Source organism: Erythrolamprus reginae, chromosome 9 (assembly GCF_031021105.1).
Source record: "Erythrolamprus reginae isolate rEryReg1 chromosome 9, rEryReg1.hap1, whole genome shotgun sequence".
NCBI classification, from domain to species: domain Eukaryota; kingdom Metazoa; phylum Chordata; class Lepidosauria; order Squamata; family Dipsadidae; genus Erythrolamprus; species Erythrolamprus reginae.
The window spans coordinates 15,614,879-15,639,163 of record NC_091958.1 but is presented as its reverse complement, the minus strand read 5'-3'; the positions used below and the strand labels follow the sequence as shown (position 1 = coordinate 15,639,163).

Here is a 24,285-nt window from a genome sequence, read left to right as displayed (position 1 = left end):
GATACAGCATTTTCCTGTTTGTAAGGACATTTTCTGTTACCTGTGGTTTTCTTGACTTTTATAAAACTGCCTTTGCCTTTTACCAGTGTGTCTGGATTCTCTTTTTGGGTTGGTATTGGCTTCTGGAGTGACCCAGACAGAACAATATATATTTTGATTTTGGTTATTGAAACGGATATCCAAGTGCCACCTCTATGTTGGTTGAAACAGGCAGGATTTCCTTGGGTACCATTTGTTGGGGATCCAGGGAAAGGGAGGGTTTTGGGTTCTCTTTCTTCTCAAGATCCCCATGTACAATTGGTGGGCCATTGTGTGACACAGAATGCTGGACTCGAAGTCTGGAGGCGGGGCATCCAAGCGGCGGCAGTGGGTTTGTAAGGTGAAAATAATTTGTAAGAAGAGGCAAAAAAATTTAAAACTCCAGGTTTGTATCTCGAAAAGTTTGTATGACGAGGCGTTTGTAAGACGAGGTGTCACTGTATTAGATTATTTGAGAGCTTGTTCCACTGACGGGGCTCTGGCAGGGCTGAAATAAACCAGTAATTCTGGATGTATTGGCTAATATGGCAAAAGAGAGTCTTTGATTAGAAAGCTTTATGAATCATTGTAAATGGAGAAAAATGTGAACTAAGTCGCTCCCACCCAGTCACATGGTAGGTAAGCCACTCCCACTCAGTCACGTGACATTTAATCCACCATCCCATCACGATTGTCAAACTACTCCCTCTTGGTCACATGGCTGGTAAGCCACTCCTACTCAGTCACATGACCATCAAGCCACACCCACAAAATAAGCCACACCCACAGTGTGGCAGTAAAAATTTTGGCAGCCCATCACTGACCAAAATGCTTTAAAGAGAGCATAAATAATACAGAATTGAATCTTCACATCTGTGTGCAGACAAATCTCAAGACTATTGCATTTCATTGATGTTATTTTTGTAAGCAAAAGAAAAAGGGAAGAAAAAAGAATCTTAAATATAACAGATAGCACTATTAGCCCTGCGGAAAGAATCATTCTGTTGTTTGAAGAGAAAAAACCCAGCAGATTAGGATCTTAATTTCAGCTACAAACAAGGGTGGAATTAGAGCTTTCTGGGCCTGGAGCAAACATCTTAGATGCCTTCTACATTCTACCAGCCCAACATTACTTAAAGATACAGTGCCAGGTTTTCCTAAATTTCTTTGTTGCCCAGAAGCTGATCCAGCCTGGTTTGTTTTTCTAAAAGAAAAACCCACCCAGAATCCTAGGCTGGTGGGCTACAAGCCCATTTACACCATGGCCTTGATTTTATTAACAACTATATCAACAAAAATAACACAGGTCTACAAAAGAATATCACAGTTGACCTTGTACTTTTCTGAATCATTTTTTGTTCTGATTTCAAAAATGTACAGTGCTACCTCTACTTAAGAACGCCTCTACTTACGAACTTTTCTAGATAAGAACTGGTTGTTCAAGATTTTTTTGCTTCTTCTCAAGAACAATTTTCCACTTACAAACCCGGCCCTCCGAAACTTAACGAGAAAAGGCAGAGAGAAGCCTCCGTGGGGCCTCTCTAGGAATCACCTGGGAGGAAACAGGGCCGGAAAAGGCAGGGAGAAGCCTCCATGGGGCTCCAAACTAGACTGCAGAAAATATGACTTCAGCAATAGAGTGATCAATGCCTGGAATGCACTACCGGACTCTGTGGTTTCTACTCCTAACCCCAAAACATTTAACCTTAGATTATCTACAATTGACCTCTCCCCTTTTCTAAGAGGTCTGTAAGGTGCATGCATAAGCACACAATTGTGCCTCCATCCCTGTCCCACTGTTCTATTGTCTTCTATCATTATTTTTACCATTACAGTGGTACCTCTATCTACAAATGCCTCTACTTACGAACCTTTCTAGATAAGAACCGGGTGATCAAGATTTTTTTGCCTCTTCTCAAGAACCATTTTCCACTTACAAACCTGAGCCTCCAAAACTGTAACTGGAAAAGGCAGGAAGAAGCCTCCGTGGGGCCTCTCTAGGAATCTCCTGGGAGGAAACAGGGCCTCCACCCTCCCTGTTGTTTCCCCAACCACACGCATTATTTGCTTTTACCTTGATTCCTATGGGAAAAAGTGCTTCTTCTTACAAACTTTTCTACTTAAGAAACTGGTCATGGAACGAATTAAGTTCGTAAGTAGAGATACCACTGTATATAACTTTTCTGTAGCAGGTATAGTTTCCACCGAGCAGCATCATTATTATAAGGTATAGGAAATATACTGGAGACATTAAGAAAACAGTAATCTACATATCAAAAATAACGTAATAACAAAAATGCTTCTATATCAGACACTTTATGTGATAGAGCAAAACTAAGCATTTTTTTTTGAATAAGCGCATCAAACTCCATAAAACAGACATATTACTTTTGCTGATGATTTTTTGTGTGTGTTGACCAGTGTAATTGAATGCTCCCTTACCATGGCTGAAAGAAAATAAAATAAAACCCAGTTCCTTCCTTCTCCTTCTTTTTTTGCTCTCTCCTGCAATGGATTTTTAAAACATCTCCATTCCATTCCATTTCACTAACTTCGGTTCGTTCCTATCTAAAGATAAATCAATACTTCTCAGAGGTTGAAATCTTAATTCTTTGCTTTCTGAACTTGCTTCAGGACGGCGGCTCCAATCGGAGAGGTGGGGAATGGGTTTAATTTAATCTCATAAATTAAAAGTCAGCACTATAGAGAGGCAGCAAGAAATTATCATTTTTAAGCAAGCCAATGTCTCATATTTCCTCCCTCGCTTTGGGGAGGAGATTAATGGGCAAATAATAATTTTAGGATTTCCTGATACTTTTTTGTTATTATTAATTCTTATTGGGATTTTTAACAGAGTAAAAACAATACAAATTGAAAGAGAAAATATAAAGAGTACATAAATGTAAGTAAGAAAAAGAAGAAAAAAACAATCTTCTCTACCATGATTATAAATGCCTTTAAATTCTATCCTCTCTGTAAGATGACATCATATCTCCATTTTTTTCCATATTCTATTCTTTCTAATTGTCGAACTCATAAATCACAAGTTCATTTTTTTCAGTTTTCAGCAAAAAGTCCATAAGTGTTTCCAGTCACTGACAAATGTAGTTATTGTCTTTTTTCCTAATCAAGCAAGTCATTTTTGCCATCTCTGCAAATTTTGTCATCTCACCCTCCATTGTGGGTATTTGAGAGTCTTTCCATTTCTGTGCGTATAATTATCCCGCTGCAATTACAATGTACAAAAAACAATCTTCCACAGCTCTTTGCTAATTGTCTATCCATCAGTCTCAACAAAAAAAGTTTTTTCAGTTGAATATTATTTTTTTAAAGTAGCTTTGTGCATATTTGAACCCAAAATTTCCTAGCTTTTCTACACATCCATCAGGCGTAACAAAAATACCCTTCATGTTTTCTACTTTTCCAATATAATTTGGAAGTTTTGTACATTCCAGAAAGTTTTGGGGATATTATCTACCAACACTACATACATACATGCCCATAGTGGGTTCTAAAACGTGTTACTACCGGTTTGCACCCATGCCCGTATGCTTGTGATGCTTCTGTGCATGCACAGATCTGTCCTGAGTGGGTGGGCGGAGCCTCCCACCACTGGCCCTACCGGTTCACAGAACCCGGGCAAACCGGGAGTGACCCACCAGTCATACATACATACTTACATACAGTGAAGGGCTGCAAAAAAGTTTACCACATTGTGTTGTGTTTGGGCCTGGGCCAGCCTTTGCTTCCACAGATGGGAGAGACGCAGCACAAATTGAATGCGAAAGCCTGGCTGACAGCCAGGAAGATGTGGCAGACAGCCAGGAGGACGAGGCCACTGGTACGCAGGATTCAGCAGACAGCCCAGGGGATTTGGCATACAGTCCCTCAGACAGTCTTTTGTCTCTGGATTCTTCTGCAGATCAATATATTGATCTGCGTAGCAGAAGAGCTATGCAGAGAAGGGATCGACTGAAGGAGTATTACAAGTCATCATAGTAGCACCTGGGCTGGGTGTGGTTCTTATACTGAGGGCTGGGTGTGGTTTCCTTAATGAGGGCTAAAGGGATAAAAGGGAACAGAGGCCCAAGGCAAACTGTGGCTGTTTATCTGTGTTATTTTGTGGTTCCTGCTCTGAAGTTTCTGTTCCGTGCCATTGGAGTTTTCAACCCAGCTTTTTCAGACAAGTGGGAGGTGAAAACTCTGGGACTTGCTGTTTGCTTCAAAGATTCAAAAGGACTCCTGAAACGTCTTTGCTCATTCCAGGTTGTCTTTGTTTGTTTTTTCCTGTGTTTTTGTATGTGGCTGAAGTAAGCCTTGCACTATCATTGTTTTTGGACACTAAGAACTGTTTTGAGTAACCCTTTTTTGTTTATTTAATACAAGTTTGCTGATTAGCAGAGCATGTGTGTGTTTGATTTCTTTTCCTTGGACTATTATGCATTGCCTGAGCCAGTCAGGCAGAACACATTGTGGGCATGACTTATTTTGTGGGTGTGGTTTGCTGACCATGTGACCAGATGGGAGTGGCTTGATGATCATGTGACCAGGGGGTTGGCTTAAAGGTCATGTTACTGGCTTAAAGGTGGCCAATTTGACATCACTCACATCAAGTGTTAGGGTTAGGGTGCCTGGCCTCTAAATCACCTCAAAGAGATACAATTTTCCATTTTCCATAAACTTCTGCAGGTGCCATTTTTAAAAGAGGCCAGGAACAATGGGTAGCCTTAAATGATCCTGGAAAGACAGTCCAGCAGCTGTCAGTGGTTAGAGAAAGCAGGAAGCCTGTACAAATCCCTGGGAAGTATTGTAATTTGGGGTACTTTTCAATCCTTCAACCCAACAACTTGTCATGTTCAGATTCACAAGCCTCAGTGGCACAGTGGTTAGAGTGCAGTACAGTGTTCCCTCAATTTTCACGGGGGATGTGTTCCGAGATCGCCTGAGAAAGTCTAATTTCCGCGAAGTAGAGCTGCGGAAGTAAATACACTATTTTTGGCTATGAACACTGTCACAAACCTTCCCTTAACACTTTAAACCCCTAAATTGTAATTTCCCATTCCCTTAGCAACCATTTAGATTATTACTCACTGTGTTTATTTATTAAAGTTTATTTTAAAAAATTATTATTAAAGGCAGAGGAAAGTTTGGCAATGGCACATGACGTCATCGGGTGGGAAAAAACGTGATATAGACTTTTCGCAAAGTTCGAACCCGCGAAAATCGAGGGAACACTGTACTGCAAGCTGCTTCGGCTGACTGCTGGCTGTAGTTCACCTGTTCAAATCTCACCAGGCTCAATCACAAATGCTTATTTAATCATAACAAAACCTTTAAAGGTTGTTTAATTGTCACAAAATTATGAAAGTAGTGTAAGGCAACTAAAGCTGACTGTAGATCTGCAGGTCAAATCTCATCACTGGCTCTAGGTTGATTCAGCCTTCCATCCTTCCGAGGTGGGTCAAATGAGTCCCCCAGATTGTTGGGGGCAATATGCTGACTCTGTAAACCACTTAGCGAGGGCTGTAAAAGAACTGTGAAGCGGTATATAAGTCTAAGAGCTATTGCTATTGCCTCTCACCAGCTTAAGCCAACCTGGCCTGCCATAGATACTGAGAACAGCTGTTTAGCATCTTCCGAAAAGCTGTTTTGACATTAAATTTTACCCCTCCAAGGAATTTCATACATTGGTCACTTCCTAGCTAGCATTTTCTTCTCCGGTTTACGAGCACTGTTTGAGTACAATCTATTCACCAAAGAACAAGGGTGATTTATTTCTCACAATACCTCTCATACACTCATGCCGTGCCATCAGGAAAAGGTCTGAAAAGCTTTTCAGCCGAGACTGCAAAAACAACCCACCCTGTCTGATTATAACCAGATTAAAGCAGCAAAACGCCATTAATCCAGGTTCAGATGCTTGCTGTTTCTAAACGGACCTGGCAGTTGGCCAAACAACCCGTCATAATCACTACCCTTTAATATTGTTTTCCAATTGCTTGTGAGCAATGCAAGGAGGGAGGTTTCTGTTTCCCTCCCCATTTCTTTTTTCTGTCGTTGTCTTCACTCTCTTTCACAAATAGCATAAAAATTAAAAGGGGAGGAATATATATTGGCGGGACCCAGGGGAAGAGCCTTCTGTGGGCTGGGCCCGACCCTCTGGAACCAGCTCCCCCCAGAGATCAGAATTGCCCCCACCCTCCTCGCCTTTCGTAAACTCCTTAAAACCCACCTCTGTCATCAGGCATGGGGGAATTGAGATTTTATTTATTTTATTTATTTTTATTTTTATTTATTAGATTTGTATGCCGCCCCTCTCCGAAGACTCAAGGCAGCTCACAACAGTAATAAAAACAATATAACAGTGGAACAAATCTAATATTAAAAAACATATAAAACCCTATCATTATTTTAAAAACCAAACAGCACATTCATACCAAACATAAAACAAAGTATAAAAAAGCCTTGGGGAAAGGTGTCTCAACTCCCCCATGCCTGGAGGTATAAGTGAGTCTTGAGTAGCTTACAAAAGATAGGGAGGGTGGGGGCCGTTCTAATCTCTGGGGGGAGTTGGTTCCAGAGGGCCGGGGCTGCCACAGAGAAGGCTCTTCCCCTGAGCCCCGCCAAATGACATTGTTTAGTCGACGGGACCCGGAGAAGGCCAACTCTGTGGGACCTTATCGGTCGCTGGGATTCGTGCGGTAGCAGGCGGTTCCAGAGGTACTCTGGTCCAATGCCATGTAGATCATGACCAACACTTTGAATTGTGACCAGAAACTGATCGGCACCCAATGCAAGCCACAGAGTGTTGAAAAAACGTGGGCGAATCTTGGAAGCCCCACGATGGCTCTCGCGACTGTGTTCTGCACGATCTGAAGTTTCCAAACACTTTTCAAAGGTAGCCCTATGTAGACAGCATTGCAGTAGTCGAACCTCGAGGTGATGAGGGCATGAGCGACTGTGAGCAATGACTCCCTGTCCAAATAGGGCCGCAACTGGTGCACCAGGCAAACCTGGGCAAACGCCCTCCTCGCCACAGCCGAAAGATGATGTTCCAATGTCAGCTGTGGATCGAGGATGCCCAAGTTGCAAACCCTCTCTGAGGGGGTCAGTAGTCCCCCCCCCCTGGTAATGGACGGACAGATGGAATTGTCCTTGGGAGGCAAGACCCACAGCCACTCCGTCTTTTCTGGGTTGAGTTTCCCCCCAGGCCTATACAATTTATGCATGGTATGTTTGTGTGTATGCTTGGTTTTAATAAAGGGTTTTTAGTTATTTTAAATATTAGATTTGTTACACGCTGTTTTATTATTGTTGTTAGCCGCCCCGAGTCTACGGAGAGGGACAGCATACAAATCTAATCAATCAATCACTAAAATAAATATGAAGAGGAGGAAGGAGCTGGGCCCGCGGTGCAGATTTAGAAGACAAATTGCCATAAGAGAAAGCCACATCCCACCTCACATGCATTTCTTAGTCCATATGGAAAGGAGAGAATGACAGATTGAGGCTTGGTATGTTTACCAAACAGCTATTTTCAAAGGCCCTTTAGTAAGGACAGGAATTCCCTTCTGCCTCCGAATAGCTTGTATGCATATTGCATAAAGGGATGGGGAAAAAGAAGAATCCACAACTTCATAAGAGCAGCTTGGCTTTTATCAGGGATTTGGGAGGGAGGAGAAGGAGGCAGAAATCACGGTGTGATCATCTTCTATCACATTATTTTCCTAGTACAATTTCCCTGGTAATTGGGGAAAAAAAACCAACCATTGGTATGAAGGGATGTTTTTGCCAAGACCTCTAAGTGCTTTGTGTTTATTCATGGCATAACCCACATTCTGCAAAACTGTTCCTAGTACTACTTTATAATGCCGTGCTAAGAAAGACCTCACCTGGAATATTGTATCCAGTTTTGGTCTCCACAATATAAAAAAAGATGTTGAGACTCTGGAAAGAGTGAAGAGAAGAAAAGCAAAGATGATTAGTGAACTAGAGCTGAAAGATATGGAAGGTTGCAGGAACTGGGTATGTCTAGTTTAATGAAAAGAAGGACAAGGGGAGACATGATAGCAGTGTCTCCCTTAGTCACACTACTGACCAGAACATACAAAAGTTTTGCCAGACCAATCCTTGAATACAGCTCATCTGTCTGGAACCCACACTGTATTTCAGAAATAAACACTCTAAAAAATGTCCAGAGATACTTTACTAGAAAAGCCCTCCACTTGCAACGGAATACCCCACGCAACTAGACTTACAATCCTAGGCTTAGAAAGCTTAGAACTACATCGCCTTAAACACGACCTAAGCATAGCCCATAAAATCATCTGCTACAACGTCCTTCCTGTCAACGACTACTTCAGCTTCAACCGCAACAACACATGAGCACACATAGATACAAACTTAAAGTAAACCGCTCTAAACGTGACTGCAGAAAATACGACTTTAGTAACCGAGTAGTTGAGGCACGGAAGTCACTACCTGACTCTGTAGTATCATCACCTAACCCCCAAAACATTACCCTTGGACTATCCACTGTTGACCTCTCCCAATTTTTAAGAGGTCAGTAAGGGGCATGCATAAGTGCACCAGAGTGCCTTCCGTCCCCTGTCCTAATGTTTCTCTTTTATTAGTATCCTGTACATAAATATTGTTATATCTTTGTATACCACCAATACGTACGTATGAAAGTAGATAGATAGATAGATAGATAGATAGATAGATAGATAGATAGATAGATAGATAGATAGATAGATAGATGTAGGTAGGTAGGTAGGTAGGTAGGTAGGTAGATAGATAGATAGATAGATAGATAGATAGATAGATAGATAGATAGATAGATAGATAGATAGATAGATAGAGTGGTTGCCACAAAGAAGAGGGAGTCAGCTATTCCCCAAAGCACCTGAAGCAGGACTACTAACAATGGATGAAATCTACTCAAACAGAAAACCAACCGAGAACTAAGGAGAAATTTCCTGACAGAGCAATTAATCAGTGGAACGACCTGCCTCCAGAAGTTGTGGGTGCTCCAACACTGAAGATTTTTAAGAAGAGATTGGACAACCATCTGTCTGTAGGGATTCCTGATTAAGCAGGGGGCTGGACTAAAAGACCTCCAAGGTCCCTTCCAACTCAGTTAGTTAGTTAGTTAGTTAGTTAGTTAGTTAGTTAGTTAGTTAGTTAGTTAGTTAGTTAGTTAGTTAGTTAGTTATTGGGTTTGTATGCCGCCCCTCTCCAAGGACTCGAGGTGGCTCACAACATATCAAAACCATATAACAAATACATCCAAAAATCCAATTAATATGGCTAAAAAGACTTTAAAAGCTCTAATATAATTTAAAAACATTTATCACCATTATACTGAGATGACTGCGGGATTTAATTCTTAGTCCCTCTGAGTTTAACAGCACAAATAGCCATTTGAGGAAAGTAGCTGTCTTCAACTATTAGTGGAAAATTTTGTCAATAAAGTCAGTGCTTTGTAGTCCCTTTAAATAAAACAATGTTGTGCTATGTACAACACTGAAGTAATTGGACGTTAGAACAAGAGAGAAGCAGGTAGAAAGAAACAAAGCTTAGTCGACTTACAAGGAGATATTCTTTTTCTCAGCTGCCTTTAATTCATTAGTAAAATGAATAAATATAAAAGACAGCATGGTTCTCTTCTCTTCTCTCTCTCCTTTTAATGTGAATTGCCAAATGTTTTTTACAAACATCTCCCCAGCATCTTTGATGTGATCAAATGTAGGGGGTGTTGTTAAACAGCTGGCTTCCTTTTCTCCATTAACAGCAAGAGCACAAACTTGATTAAAAATATAAGAAACATATTGGAATTCAATTCAACTGAAATTTGAAAAATCGATACTGAAGTAAGTGGTTCTCCATTCAAAAATAATCTGTATCTTCTTCTTGATGCCACCTAACACGATCTGGTGCATCAGAATAAGGGCTAAAGGTAGCAAGTTCAGAAGGCAAAAAAATTTAAAACCAGAGAATTCTATCTATTTCTGCTGGGGGAAAAAGGAGTTCCTAGTTCATTATGATATAACAGCAACAGTAAATCATTTAGGGTTTTAACCTGGGGATTCCTATAAAGAGGGGTCGAATCCTAGAGTTTGGAGCAGCTGTTTGTTGTTATTGTTGTTTATTTATTTTATTTGTCAAGTATGTATTGGTAATATACACATATATATATATATATATATATGACAGTCTTGGCATATTAAGGCTTCTTCCCGTGTAGGATTTAGAAATTTCTGGCGACGTTTCAACGAGGTCCCACTCGTCATCTTCAGGCTGGTGTTTCTGTCCTTGTTCTAGGGCGAACACAGCGAGACCTGAGCTGCCTTCCTTCTATAAATACTGGTGGCTGGGTGTGGTTTGATGGCTCAGCAATTGCCTGCTGTGTAGAAACTTCCTGGTGAGTCAGTGGGGTAACACCTGGGGTCGTTGATTTAACTGAGGTATGCTGATTAGTTAATGATTGTGGATTAGGGGTGATATCCTGAGTAGTTGGAGCTTGCAGGCTACTTGGTTGTTTTGCAATGTGTGTTCTGAGTCTGGTTTCAGTTTCTATGGCTGGGATAGGTTTGTTAATGAGGGCTGGTTTCCAGATGTCTGGTAGGCGGGAGGTATCATCCTGCTTGTTCATATTTTGGGGATGTTTTTCTATCTCGATGGCTTCCATAATTATTCTTTTGCTGTAGTGTTCTGTTTTGGAAATTAATTTAGTACTGTCAAAATCAATTTCATGTCCTGTAGTTTTGAAATGTTGGAAAAGGGAGGGTTTTTTTTCTTAATGCATTCTTATGTTCTGCAACACGTGCATTTACTCTCCTGTTAGTTTGTCCAATATATGTGGCTGGGCAGATTTTACATGGTATTTGATAAACTCCCTGGTTTTCTAGCTGGATATTGTCTTTGGGATTTCTTAGGATGTTGGCTATTTTTTATCTGTACCAAAGGCTGTCTTGATGTTGTGTTTGCGGATAATTTTGCTGATTTTATCTGTGGTGCCTTTGATGTAAGGGAGGAGGGCAATGCCATTGTCCTGTTCTGTGTCTTCATTCTGAAACTGTAGTGATGGGATTTAGCAATAGCATTTAGCAATAGAGAGCCGGGGTGGCGCAGCTGGTAGAGTGCTGTACTGCAGGCCACTGAAGCTGACTGTAGATCTGTAGGTCAGAAGTTCACATCTCATCACCAACTCAAGGTTGACTCAGCCTTCCATCCTTCCGAGGTGGGTAAAATGAGGACCCAGATTGTGGGGGCAATATGCTGGCTCTGTTAAAAAAAATGCTATTGCTAACATGTTGTAAGCTGCCCTGAGTTTAAGGAGATGGGCGGCATAAAAAAATCAAATAAATAAACAAACAAATTATTACAAAATAATTGAAACTTATTTGATGGTGGCTTGCTGATGTTGTTGGGAAAGTCAGTCCCATATTCCAGAGCTGTAGCTGTAGTCCCTTCCCTTCCACTCCCCTCTTTCCTTTCCTTTCTTCTTCCTGGACTGGATTAATTGCTCTCAGTCATAGGGACCAAGATTTCTCCACCGATCACCAAAATTTTCTCTCTCAAACACACACACACAAAAATGGAATTGAAGAGATGATGTAATTATACTACAGAACTTGTTCAGAGCTTTACACTGGATCTATAGCATTAGCAATAGCATTTAGATTTACATACCGCTTCACAGTGCTTCACAGCCCTCTCTAAGCCGTTTACAAAGAGTCATTGCCCCCCAAAATCTGGCTCCTCATTTTACCGACTTTGGAAGGATGGAAGGCTGTCAACCTTGAGCCTGGTGAGATTCGATCTGCCAAACTGCTGGCAGCCGGTGATCAGCAGAAGGAGCTTGCAGTACTGCACTCTAACCACTGCACCACCAAGGCTACATCTACTCCCAAAATTCCTCATCGTAGGCCTTTTTGGATGGAACTGCTGGATTTTCTTCTACAACAAAAACACGGGAGTCCTACTGGTTGTCCAGATCTGATCTAAGGAGAGTTTAAGCTGGGTACAAACCATCTGTTCATATTTTCTATTCTACACCGGAAGGGAAAAAAATGAAAAGAATGTGATGGGAGATAAGAAATTCTTGTTTACTTGAGGATGAAACTCATCATTAGCATTGGCTTTGTGGCATGTTCGACTTTTCTTAGCAGCAATAACTTTCGTCAACAGTTCTCAATGCCACTGAACTGTGGGGGGAATTCATCACCATGATAAAAATGAGGGAGAACAGAGAACATTATCTAAAGTTGATGTTTTATCTATCAGCGAGGATGTATGTGAGATCTAATAGAGGAACAGCGAGATAACCTTGAAGAAAGAATGAAAGACAGGTTATAAGGACAACATCTTAGCCCTGGCAGGAAAAAAGAGAGAGAGGGGGAGAATGATGTTCAAAATTGCCCTGCCTTGACACTCTTTGATGGAATAGTGAGGAGAAAGTCTTTCAATTCTATTATTACACCTGAAAGAATAGATTTTCAGTCATACCTGTGCAGTATGTTTCCTGACCAGACCTTCCCAGAAGGTCTGAAAGATGAGGACATTAGGAACTACATCCAAAAGTTTCTGGGATGACCTATGACTGAGGCTTCAATATATATCTCTCTGTTTCGGAATCTTGAAAAATATGAAGTGGAATTGATGGAGGCAACAAGCCATAGAGTGCTACTCTCATGTATTGCATATGGAATGGAATGGAATGGAATGGAATGGAATGGAATGGAATAGAATAGAATAGAATAGAATAGAATAGAATGTCAGAGTAGGAAGGGACCTTAGAGGTCTTCTAATCCAACCCTCATCTTAGGCAGGTAACCCTATACCAGTGGTGGGCTGAAATTTATCTTGCTACCCGGATGGTCTTTCTTGGCCGGTATAGGCAGGCACGCTCCCAACAGGTGCACGCACATGCACCGTGCAAGATTTGGCTTCTGTGCATGAACAGCAAGCCAAATCTTGTGAGATTTTGGCTATTTTCACCAAATTGTGCAGAAGCAGAAAAATGGTGAAAATCAATTAAATCTCATGAGCGCAATGGAGATTTCAGCTATTTTCACTGGTATTTTGGGGGACATAATTGATCCTTACCTGTCTCATTTTATGTTTGGTTTAATTGGATGATATGACTGTTTTATAATGGGTTTTAATATTAGATTTGTGCTTTGTATTTTGTCCAATACATAATACACATTGAAGAGAATAGATATGTAATAATATAAATAAAGAAAAGAATAGAAGTTATACATTATTTGAATTGAGTGCCTGTGTAAATTTTGCATTTCTTCAGATAGAGAGCGTAGCTGCAGCAGTGTTTCGAAATGGCGTCTGTAAGTGATGTATGTTACAAGCATCATGTCGACATTGAATTACTCACTGCGGAGAAAGAAACTGTTGGGAACATTCACAAACGTTTGTGTTGTGGTTAGCTCCGGCCAAGCTCCTGCCCCAAGGACTGTGGATGTGGGGGAGACATCCACATGCTGCAGGCCTGTTTTGCCCCCGGTGGAATCTGATGATGAAGGCTCCTCTGACCAAGAAGACATGAGTGACAGGGAGGAAGAGAGTGTGGCAGACAGCTCAGAAGGAGATCAATTATCTAGCTCCTCCTTGGATTCAGAACAAGAGTTAATGATACAGCCACACATGCGGAGAGCAATGCATAGGCAACAACAACTGAGAGATTATTATCAAATAAAATGAGGCCACCTGTGGTTGGGTGGGGCTGTGGTGATTAGTGAGGCTGCTATAAATAGCAGCCTGTGGGTTTGGCCATTGTGGAGGATTATCTGATCGTTGTGTTTCGTGACTGCTTTACTGACTTTGACCTTTTGTGTGCTGCTTTTTCCCCACTTTGAAACTAAACCAGAGCAAAGTATGTTTCACTTTGTGAAAGAAGAAGGACTGTGAATTACCTCACAGCAGCAAGCTAAGTATCACAGGACTGATAAGGGACTTGCACAAATTACCAGTTTGTTTGGAGACCAGTGCTCTTTGCTATACCAAAAGAGGGCTTGCTTTATGTGAATTTTCATTATAAAGAACATTGTTTTGAATTTTCAAATGTGTGTGTGTCTGAAATTTGTACCTGTGAATTTTTGGGAGGATTCTGCCAGAGAGCCCGACAGAACACGTTTGTGTACACTTTATGGAGAATCTGCATGGATCTGAATGGATGCCACTCACGGAATGCCATTCACATTTTGAGGATGATAAAGAGGGGATTCGCACAGTCCAGAAATGGCTTTGTGACCAGAACAAGGGGTGGTACCGACAGGGCATCCATGCCCTTGTGTCTCACTGGAGAAAGGCCACAAAGATTATGTGGAAAAATAGAGATTGTAGAAGAAACATCATTCTTTCTTGTGTGTAAGTTTCATTGTGTTCAATAAATAATCGTTGAAGGAAAAAAATGTGGTGCATTACTTTCTGGCCGACCCTAATAAAAGCTCTCCTCAGTCATGTTTGAATCTAGTTGACCAAAGTGGTTACGTACAGCACATCCAGAAACAATGAAAAACCATAAAAACTGCATCATCCTCTGAAGTTTAAAAAAAACAAAAAAACAAAATCCAAATATCTGCTTCTGCTATCAAAGCCGAGGCCATAAAAATGACACACTTGCAAAATAGATAGCTATGAGAAAATGACCGTTAGATTTGTTTACACCAAATCTTCCGGCAAACATGTGATAAGAATGAAAGAGGAATTTCTAAGTTGAGTCCTGCAGGGAGTGTGAGCTTGATGATTGCCAAAGGTTTTTTTTCCTTGTTGAACAAATTAATAAGCTGGATCAAAGTCATCTGGAAAGCATCAAGGATGGAAGCAACAGGAGAAGAAACTGTTGGCATGTGTTGGGATGGAGTGGAAATAGTTGACAGTAAGAGAAAAAAAAACCCTGAGCCCACAAATGTTATTTACACATTGCCCAACCAAGGGATGAGATGTTATTTGACTAGGAAATATTTTTTTAAAAAAATAAATTATTAAATTTTTAAAATAACACAATACAAAATACAAACAAACATAAAATTATTTATTTATCTATCTATCTATCTATCTATCTGTCTGTCTGTCTATCTATCTATCTATCTATCTATCTATCTATCTATCTATCTATCTATCTATCTATCTATCTAGCTAGCTAGCTAGCTAGCTAGTTAATTAGTTAGTTAGTCAGTCAGTCCAATACACAATGAGGATTTTAGTGGGTATATATATATGAGGGTTTTAGTGTGTATATATAGAGAGAGGTTCTATGTAGCCCCTTCTCTTTTCAGAAGTTGTTTTCCAGAGTTAAATGCATTTACTAATACTTAATTTTTTACAACCTTTCTTAAACATGAATAGCACACCTTACCAATATTTTATATAGAAACACAGAAGATTGATGTCAGAAAAAGACCTCATAGTCCATCTAGGCTGCTCTTATACTATTTCCTGTATTTTATCTTATCTTATTTCCTATATTTTATCATCCCAGGCATGTTTAAATTCAGTTACTATGGATTTACCAATCACGTCTGCTGGAAGTTTGTTCCAAGCATCTGCTACTCTTTCAGTAAAATAATATTTTTTCATGTTGTTTCTGATCTTTCCCCAACTAACCTCAGATTCTTTGTTCATAAAATTCTTGTGTTAATCGCTATTTACATATTTACATTATTACTTATCAGTTACATTGTTTGGTTTTTTTAAAAACATTATTAGATTTTGTGTTCTCTTTTCTTACCATTCATAGAATTTGTCCCATATTTTATAATATTCTGATTCTTCCTGTCCCTTTAACCTAGGAAGTATAAAATTGACTTCCTATTAATAGGAATACATCCACAACACACACACCCTCAAAAAAGGTTTTCTACTTATCTACTCATTCACAAGTGTAAAGCTGTACCAGTTTATGAAGGAAATATCTAAAAATAGGAGAGACTTACCTTATCTCAGCAAAGAGTTATTGGGTTAAAACTTTACTTTATCACTAGTTTTCTCTCCTAAAACCCCTTCCACTTGCAAGGAAATGATCCTAAAGGCCACAAATAATATTGTAGACCACATCTCTCACATTCATCTCCAATCTGCCAGAGGACTTTGGAGATGAAAATTACATCCTTAGAAATATACTGCTCAAAAAAAAAAAAAAAAAAAAAAGGGAACACTTAAACAACACAATATGACTCCAAGTAAATTGAACTTCTGTGAAATCAAACTGTCCACTTAAGAAGCAACACTGATTGTCAATCAATTTCACATGTGGTCAGGACTTTCAACTTTGTACAGAACACAGTATTCCAATGAGAATATTTCATTCAAATCAGATCTAGGGTGTGTTCTTTGAGTGTTCCCTTTATTTTTTTGAGCAGTGTACATTGAATTTATATATTGAATTTTCTCAATATGTCCTCTTTGAGTATAAGATCTGAACTGAGGGAAGGAGTAAGAGTTTTCATTCTACCTTGCAGATGATTACAATGAGCCCAGGTGATCCTCACATGGCAACCATAATTGAGGCCTACAACTTTACCTTGCAGAAAAAATCACACAGCTGCAACAGGTTTGTGGCCTCCCTTTCCATTTGGTGTTTAAGCCAAGACTTATCACAACTTGTGATATTTACTTCAGCGTCATTGGCAAGGAGGAATTCTCTCAGTATACTTACCAGTGACTCATTTTCATCTATAGATTTATTGCTGAAGAAAAATGGGATTAAAAATTTTCTGAGCATGCGTGGAAGCCAGGTTCCCAGCACTGTGCATGCATTTGTTTTTGGACTTTAGGGGGATTTTTTAATTTATTTTTGGCATTGCACATGGGTGTCAGCGCAAATCATGTGCCTGCCCATGAGGCAGGGCTACGCAGCGCAGGAGGAAGTGAATCGGCAGCGAGATAGGTTAGAACCCGCCCCTGGATAGAACTGTATGTTCAGTTTCAGCTTGGAGTGGAAGATATTGAGTTTATTTCTGGAAAGATTTCCTTCCATCATTGGGGAAGGAAGGGAGGGAGGAAAGAAGGAAGGAAGCAAGGAAGGGAGGGAGGGAGGAAAGAAGGAAGGAAAGAAGGAAGGAAGCAAGGAAGGGAGGCAGGGAGGAAGGAGGCAGGGAAGGAGGGAGGGAGGAAAGAAGGAAGGAAGCAAGGAAGGAAAGAAGGAAGGAAAGAAGGAGGGGGAGGGAGGAAAGAAGGAAGGAAAGAAGGAGGGGGAGGAAAGAAGGAAGGAAGCAAGGAAGGAAAGAAGGAAGGAAAGAAGGAGGGGGGAGGGAGGAAAGAAGGAAGGAAAGAAGGAAGGAAAGAAGGAGGGGGGAGGGAGGAAAGAAGGAAGGAAGGAAGGAAGGGGGCAGGAAGGGAGGGAGGGAGGAAAGAAGGAAGGAAGGAAAGAAGGAAGGAAGGCATACAAATTTAGATTTGTATGCCGCCCCGAGTTCGCGGAGAGGGGCGGCATACAAATCTAAATAATAAATAAATAATAAATAAATAAAGGAAGGAAGGAATATACACAGATTTTGATGAAGTTCAATTCCCATATGCATTATATTAAAAAATGGGATGTATTTAATAATCTGAAACGAACATTTTAAATAACACCTTATTCTACAAAAAAATAATTTTAATAGTCTTGCCATTTTTAAAAATTTCTTTATCATTTTGGTGTCATTTAACAGGATAGCATGAAGATCATACTAATATCATACTACCACACTCACTCTAACTAAGAGAGATGTCCACAGCTCAATGTCAGATCCCGAAGCTGAATCTGAAGAAGATCGCCCCAACTGATCTTAATAGGTAGGTTTGATGATCATCAAGAAGGCTCCCTGAAAATACTGGATAAAAGTGAGAAATCGATTATTTTATACACTGGTGACATCACTGTAAATTCGAGCAACAAACTCACAGTCATTTCAATTCTGTACTTCAGAAATTAGTATTATACGATCCATTAGTCTGCCCACTTAACAATCTGCAGGTCTGCAGAGAGAAACACACAGATTGCGGTAACAGCTCATCAGAAGATAAAGTGAATTAAATTCTCATTCATCTAAATTTTGTCTTTAATTTTTCACCGACAAGCAGACAAATAAACAGACTCAAGATGAAGTCAGATTCCGCAGTTATATTCCCCCAGCTGGCTCAGTTATATGGCGAAAGTTTAAGATCCACAAGAGTTAACTCCCCACCCCCTAGAAAAAAACTTGCGAAGTAGCAGAGCAGTTGTAGAAATGAGTTGAGAAGCTGTTACTCAAGGCAAAGGTAAAGAAGAAAATCAGTTTAGCTCCTAAGGGTTACCAGCTAATCTTACAATATGACATTTCACAGGCTAAAATATTTATTGCAGCACAAACTCCCAACAGGAGTCTTTAATGTGCAAGGGATCCCTTGTTTCTGCCGAGACAGATTAACACAGAGGCACAGAACTAGCCACACAAGAAGCACTTCCCCTAAAAATTAGAACATAGAAGCATCCTTGACTACTGCTCATCTGTCTGGAACCCATACCTCATCTCAGACATCAACACCCTTGAAAACGTCCAAAGATATTTCACAAGAAGAGCCCTTCACTCCTCCACTCGAAACAGAATATCCTACGAAAAGATCATATGCTGCAACGTCCTACCGGTCAATGACTACTTCAGCTTCAACCGCAACAACACAAGAGCACGCAACAGATTCAAACTTAATACAAACCGCTCCAAGCTTGACTGTAAAAAATATGACTTTAACAATCGAGTTGTCGAAGCATGGAACTCATTACTAGACTCAATAGTGTCAACCCCTAACCCCCAACATTTCTCCCTTAGACTATCCACGATTGACCTCTCCAGGTTCCTAAGACGCCAGTAAGGGGCGTACATAAGTGCACAAGTGTGCCTTCCGTCCCCTGTCCAATCGTCTTTCCTTTATCTCATTTATCATGTATACTTTCTTGCTTTCGTATATCTTCTCTTCTGTTTTCTTTTATCCTTATATATATTACTACATGTCTATTTTCTTCCTATGTATTTGTGTATTGGATAACTGCTGGGAAGCCCCTCAGGCCGGCTGCGACCTTTTAAAACAGCCGCGCCGCTTCCCAGCTGTCTCCCGAAGCCGAACGCGGACGTTCGGCTTTAGCGTTCGGCTTCAGGAGACAGCTGGGAAGCGGCGCGGCTGTTTTAAAAGGTCGCAGCCGGCCTGGGGGGCTTCCCAGCACCCCCCCGAACCCCTAACCCGGGTTCAGGGGTGCTGGGAAGCCCCCCAGGCCGGCTGTCACCTTTTAAAACAGCCGCGCGGCTTTCCAGCAGTCGCCGAAAGCCGTTTTTTTGCGGGGGGTTTTTTGGTTGCACGGATTAATTGACTTTACATTGTTTCCTATGGGAAACAATGTTTCGTCTTACGAACCTTTCGTCTTACGAACCTCCTTCTTGCACCAATTAAGTTCGTATCGTGAGGTATTACTGTACCTAGTTTCCTCCACAATTTGGGGCAAGAATGAACTGGATGCCTGAGAATCTCCATTGACACTCGACTTTGTATTGTTCAAGGCAAAGTTTAAATGCTGCTTTTTGGATGGCCTGGCAAAGCGTCGTCACACTATTTTGCTACACAAGGCTCAAAATCCCTCAAGCATTTCTCCCCATTCTGGGAAATGATCTCAAATAATATCAAACATCTAATAAATTGTGACCATTTCATAACACTATATAATAAGAATAATAAATCTATTGCCTGAGATGGTTGCTTCACTCTGCGCAGGGATGAATGGTTGTTAAGAAATAATTGATTGCAAAAATAAAATAAAATTCTTGCCTTGAGCAAAAGTAATGGCCAAATTTGAAACTCCTCGACAAAATCAACCCCTCATGCATGCCAAAGACCTCCGAGCACAACCCTAGTCACTAAGGTTGCAGGAACAGAAATAGTTAAGAGAAAAGATCTAAAAAATGTCCTTATGAAAGAATTGTTATGCACTAATCTATAAAGACAGTTCAAAAAATCATGAGAGGTCACTGTGACTGTGCAAAAGTGCTTTTAATAAAAAGAAAATAGGAATAAAAGGCACACCTACGGGGGAAAAGATAAAAGATCAAGGAAAAAATTGAAACTATAATAGCATAAAGAGTTTGGTTTTAGGGTCTAGCAAAATATTATCTTGCATTATTTTCTGCTCATAATTCAAGGAGATGGAAAAATTTGTTGCCGAATTTATTTTCAGAGGAGATTTCCGTTATTTTCTTTTTTTAAATATAATTTGTATTGATTTTTTAAAGAATTTTACAGAAAACAAAAACATAAAACATAAAAGTGTACCATCGTCAAACAGAAAAATAAAAATTCCCTTCACCAGGGAAGATTCAATTTTGTATCCTTCATTTGCTTCATCTCTGGGTTACATTGTTCATTCTTTATAAAGTGATTGAATTTTATTTCTTCCATTTGCATCGCTTGCTGATATTGTTAATATATAATTTTTAACCTTCTCCCACCGCCTCATTGTTGCTGCTAATTTCTCTTCATTGTAATTATGTAATCTGATTTCCATAATTTCATAGTGAATGTGGTCCACCATGTATCTGCACCAATTTTTTATCGTCCATTTATTATCATCTTTCCACCCAAGCACTATAGTTGCCTGGGTGCTTTCTATCACTGCAGTTTTGATTTCTTCATATTCTTTGACCTCACTATTTTTTATCAATAATGCTGTTTCCTTGGTTATTTTCCAATTACCATTCGTAATTTTATTCACTTCCATTTGTATTTGTTTCCAAAATTTTTGAACTTTATTGCATTCCCAAAACACATGCATAAATACTCCTTTTTCCTTACGCCCATGCCAGCAATTTCCTTTCCTCATTGTTTGAAAACGTGCTAATTGTACTGGTGTATAATTTATTTATTTTATTTATTTATTATTTAGATTTGTATGCTGCCCCTCTCCGCAGACTCGGGGCGGCTCACAGCAAGATGCAACAATTCATGACAAATCCAAATATAATTTAAAATATTTAAAAAGAACCCCATTTTACTAACAAACACACACACAAACATACCATGCATAAATTGTACATGCCCGGGGGAGGTGTTTCAGTTCCCCCATGCCTGATGGCAAAGGTGGGTTTTAAGGAGTTTACGGAAGGCAGGGAGAGTAGGGACAGTTCTAATCTCTGGGGGGAGTTGGTTCCAGAGAGTCGAGGCCGCCACAGAGAAGGCCCGCCAACCAACATTGTTTAGTTGATGGGACCCGGAGAAGGCCCACTCTGTGGGACCTAATCGGTCGCTGGGATTCGTGCGGCAGAAGGCGGTCTCGGAGATAATACCATTTATGTAGTATTTTTCTTCTCATCTCTCTTATTCTTGTGTTTTTAATTCTTCTAATATTTTCAATTATGCCTTCCATATCCCATTCATCAATTTCTAATTCATCCTGCCAATATCCGTTATTTTCTCATGGCCAGAAAGCATTGTGTTTGCATAGGTGCAGTTACAAACAAAGTAAACAAGAGTTATGTGCGTATAAATGTTCATTCTTTCACTGAAGACTCAATTCTCCAGCCCTATGGAGCCTCCTTTTATGACTTCATACGTCATAAAGGAAAATTGCAGGAGAGAATTTCTCCCACAGTACAGTGGATATGCGAATGGACAAATGCACATTTGTCTAGGGTTTTTTTAATTGTTAGTTTTTCTTTACATTGGTGATTAGATCTGGTTTTTCTAGGTCATTTTCTTGGAGACTTCCTAACTTGGAGGTCTGCATTGTGTCATGTGTCAAAAATATGGTCCTTGGTTTCTTCTGCATGACTCTACTTGCCTGGATTAATATCACAAGATTTAGCCTGAAATAGAAAAGCACCTTCAAGCCACTTGCAGAGCTGTTCAATAAAAAAGCTTATCTTTCATTAAATATGTATATCCAAACACTTGTAGCTGCACCATTGATGGGTACCACAAACTGTTAAACAGAAAAAAAATATGACAGAAATTGCTCACCGAAAAAGTTTCCTTTTTCATTTCCACAATCAATCAATGTCTGGATGAATGAACTGGAAGAAAATAAACATAAGCCAAGAGAATGGAAGAATCCAGGTCAAGAAAATAAAAGAACATGTCAGAGGCTATCTAGCATACTTCAGTGAACTCAAGTCAAGTAAAACCCAGAGATTCTGAAAGACCATCTTGTAAAAGAAGATCAGAGCCTTTGTGTTTGTTTTTCATAGGCAACAGATGAGACCCAGAAAAAGCCGGAACACTTGAAAAGATCAAGTCTCATTATTTTAAGAAGACAGAATTGCTCTTTGCTGACCTCCAGTGACATTCCTCAGTGGGTGCTTTCTCAAGTTAAGCTGGTTAGAAACCTACTATTCTTCAAATACTTGAAGAATAAGCTGACAGATGCTCAATCTTCTCAAATTATAATGCAGTGATGTCACACCATTGCAATTTCTTTCTTGCTTTCCCAATTGAAAATTTGCTGAATGGAGTCGATGAGCAGCAGCCTGAGCTGGAAAGTGGAGTTAAACATGTCATTAGTTTGGAATCTTTGGGTTCACACAAAAGACCCAAGTCCAGCTCTCCATGAATTCTGTTGACCCTTATCTAGTGCCAATTGAGCTTTGGCCATTAGTTGACCAGATCGTTGTGTATAGGTAGCATTAGTAAAGTCTTCAGTGCTTTGAACTCAACAAATGTTCCTGGGTCTTTGCTCCCTATTGGAAGAGTATCTAATAGTCCCTTGATTGCATCGGTTCCACAATGAACTCTCCAGAGCAAGTACCATAACCAACCGATGAACCTCAGCCTCTACTAGTCTGTTGATTATTGTCTCCAAAGTCTCGTGTTTGTAACATTTGAGCACACCTTCAAAGTACTGTGAGCGATGCTTCAATGCCTTGGTCACTGATATATCCAGATTATTGTAGGTTTTCTCTGCTGCCAGATTAATAACATCAAACTTGGAGTAAATGTCGACAACCCGGCCTGATTCATCTACCACAGGCAATGCAGAGACCCGATGCTGTACAAAAATGCCCAGCGCAACATAGACAGGCGTATTGGTCTGCACTTTTGCAATGTTGTCATAAGTACCAATCTTCAACTCTTCTAGAGTTTTGGTCATGAATTCTGGCTTAGGGAACTCAGCAATAAACAGCTTGAGGAATTTGAGGATGCGCTTGTGTGTCAGGATGTACAGAGTGTTGCCTAACTCATGGTCAATGACAGGTAAGCGGTGGATCTTGTTTTGAATCAAAGAAGTCACAGCATCGAACAGGCTGGCATCAGGTGAAATGCAGACCAAGGGATTGAAGGAGTCCTGCAGATAGACTTTTCGCCATGTTTCAATCTTGTGCTCTTCCAGCTCATATATCTGCACCAGGGCCGATTTATAGTAGCGATGAAAGATGTTAATAAAGTCTGTGATTGTCAGCATTCCCACAAAGCTTTGCTTTTTGCTGTCCCACAGTGCAGCAGCCTACACACCATTGGTCACCAACACGAAGAAGGCTTTCTTCACCTGCAGAGAGGTATCAAATACAACCAGCTTGGAGCTTGTTGGAATGAGGTCGTAACAACAATGTGACTTCATGAAGCAGGTGTAGATGCCATTGTTGGAGTCGCCATCTTCTGATAAGGGCAGTTTTTTCTCCAACCCACACTCAGGTAGGTTAGGTTAGGTTAGGTTTATTGGATTTATATGCCGCCCCTCTCCGCAAACTCGGGGCGGCTCACAACAATAATAAAAAACAGTACAGTACATAATACCAAATCCAATGCCCACCCATCTGGTTACAATTTAAAATTAATAATCTCATAAAAACCGTATATATAAAAAACAGGCACACAGTCAATCAATCAACAAAACAACATGGGCAAGGGGGAGGTGTTTTAGTTCCTCCATGCCTGACGGCAAAGGTGGGTCTTAAGGAGTTTACGAAAGGCAGGGAGGGTGGGGGCAATCCTAATCTCAGGGGGGAGCTGGTTCCAGAGGGTCGGGGCCCCCACAGAGAAGGCTCTTCCCCTGGGTCCCGCCAGACGACATTGTTTAGTCGACGGGACCCGGAGAAGGCCAACTCTGTGGGACCTAATTGCACCCGCCTCCATTACTGTACTGCTGCCTCCCCGCGCCGAACTCAGAGAAAGGCAGGATGTGCCTTCTAGCAGAAACATATTTTGGTTTAAAAAAAAACCCACCTCATCCCAATTCATTTTCTGACATCACCAAGGAATAGTCAGCAGAAAGTTCTGTTCAAACCTTGCTAGCCATATTGAGCAAGT

The 24,285-nt window shown here is 40.4% G+C and overlaps 1 long non-coding RNA gene and 1 pseudogene across 1 annotated transcript in view; both read right to left on the bottom strand.

Annotated features, from left to right (window-relative positions):
* The window catches only part of LOC139171915 (uncharacterized), a 187,966-nt gene extending 171,846 nt beyond the window's left edge, over window positions 1-16,120 (bottom strand). The window contains exon 1 of the long non-coding RNA XR_011559815.1: window positions 15,975-16,120. This is a non-coding gene — a long non-coding RNA (uncharacterized lncRNA). The remainder of the gene's footprint in view (window positions 1-15,974) is intronic.
* Window positions 16,121-22,690: 6,570 nt separating this feature from the next.
* Window positions 22,691-23,668, bottom strand: LOC139172489 (5'-AMP-activated protein kinase subunit gamma-1 pseudogene; annotated as a pseudogene).
* Between the last annotated feature and the right edge of the window lie 617 nt (window positions 23,669-24,285).